Source organism: Myotis brandtii, unplaced genomic scaffold (genome assembly GCF_000412655.1).
Source record: "Myotis brandtii unplaced genomic scaffold, ASM41265v1 scaffold62, whole genome shotgun sequence".
NCBI lineage: Eukaryota > Metazoa > Chordata > Mammalia > Chiroptera > Vespertilionidae > Myotis > Myotis brandtii.
The window spans coordinates 1,854,026-1,856,007 of record NW_005370366.1 but is presented as its reverse complement, the minus strand read 5'-3'; the positions used below and the strand labels follow the sequence as shown (position 1 = coordinate 1,856,007).

The 1,982-nt window shown below is 48.1% G+C and overlaps 1 pseudogene; it reads right to left on the bottom strand.

Moving 5' to 3' along the window:
- Positions 1-1,982, bottom strand: part of LOC102256145 — a 7,707-nt pseudogene that overhangs the window by 2,133 nt on the left and 3,592 nt on the right.

The window sequence follows — 1,982 nt, the reverse complement described above, 5'->3', positions numbered from 1 at the left end:
TTAAAGCATAGTGATTAATCACAAAAGCAATATGTAATTATATATGTGTTTTCCGATGGTCTTAGGCGACCCCTGTGAAAGGGTCATTCGACCCCCAAAGGGGTTGCGACCCACAGGTTGAGAACCGCTGCCTTAGACTGTCGCTGTCCAGAAAGCACCATGCTCTTTCCACCAGGCCATCCGAGATCTGCCGGGGAAGCACCAGAACAGGCAAATCATGATGGAGGAAGATTTTGTGTAGTTTGGGTTGGGCAGGGCTGAGCAGTGTGTTGAGGATTCTGGATTTAGAGAAGCTACAGTCTCCTAAACGCACAAAAGAGATGGAGGGCATCTTTGCACGAGTCAGAGACCTTTCAGTTTCCCCTGCCGGCGGTTATATATTACCTAAAACTCAAGACTGGATTCAATTAATTTATTTACCGCTTTATTCTATTCTTAATTCTTTTCATATTTTCCCTCTTTCTTAGGGACACAATTCTTACAGTTTAATGAAAACAATTAGGCTGTGCATATCTCCTTTTCTGTGTAATGCTAATGGTAGTGGTCTCTTACCATCACTGCCACTCTTCTTTAGGTTACTATTCTGTCATCGGAATGGCCTGGGTAAAGGATACATTTCATAGGTCTCTGAAGTAAGTACTTTAATGCTTCCCTCCCCTCTTGGGCCCTGCTCTCAAGTAGGATGCCTTAGCCTGTGAGGCACTGATTTCTGATGACTTGGGTTGAGTAGGTCTGGGCTAAGGCCTAGATTGGGAAGGCTTAGGTTGAGTGGGTTTGGATAAAGAGCATCTAGCTTGAGAGGGCTGGGGATGAGTGGGTTTGGATGGAGAGCATCTAGCTTGGGAGGGCTGGGGATGAGTGGGTTTTGTTTTGGTAGGTTTGGGTTGAGAGGCCATAGGTTAGAAGGGTTTGGGGCTGGGAATGCTTGCCCTGGGGTGGTGTGGGCTGACGGAACAGAGAGTTGGGTAAAAATCTGTTGTTGGACATAGGATGGGATCCCATTTGGCCAGCTGGATTTGAAGGCCCACCTTGTCTTTAGCTTGAATCCCTGCTGAAAAGCAGGCCTTAGGGGTCTGTGTATGACTCCTGCTGGCTGAAAGTTTCGAGAGTGAGGAGTCACAGTGTGGGATAATGTTCTCATCAGTTTTTCAGTTGCCTCAGGTGGCTGTGTTCCCCGGACATGGGCTTGCCTAGGCGGTGGCTTCCCAACTGGTCCTGCTGGCTGTGAGTGGAAGTGACCTACCAGGGAGACCAATATGGCAGACCTTGCACAAGCTCCCATTGTCTGTGGTCTGCCAAGCCAAATGGGTCTTGGTGGTCTCCCAAATGGTCCAACCATGTGATATCCCCAAGCAGGTCTCGAAAATTTCATAAAACTTTCAACAGAACAAAATCTCTGTGGTTGGAAGTACTAAACCCCAAAACTTCTATCTTGACTATGGACACCTGAAATCTGAAAGGGTGGAGGATGGAACCACTTAGACTTCTGCTCTGACCCAAGGCAGAAGCCTGTAACCCTAGGGGCTTTCACAGGAACACAGTTAAAGTGGCCTCCAATTCTGACTGGGAACGAACAGAGGTTTTGCATATAAGGCATGAATACTGGGATGAGGTGGAAATTCTGAAGAGCCTGGGTGACCTCGCCTTCAGCTCCAGGCTCTTTCATAGGCATCTCAATGGGGATTTCAGATGAGCTTTCTGGCTGTGTCTTTGTTGCCCCTCATCTTCAACTGTTCCAGCCAAGTTTTCACCAGGGGAAACTTGAATTCCTTGAACGTTCTCAAAGTCTTGATCTATCTGGATCCCCAACTCCCTGGCCAGGAAGGCCATGTCCTCCACAGACACACATCTGAGTGATGAGGACATGACTTCTTGGAGGGCAGCTCGGAGGCCCTTCAAGTTCCTCCCTTTCTCCCCAGCTTCCTCCTCCTCCCAAAACAGTAGCTGTGATGGCTTCAACTTCAGAATCCTCTGGAAAATCT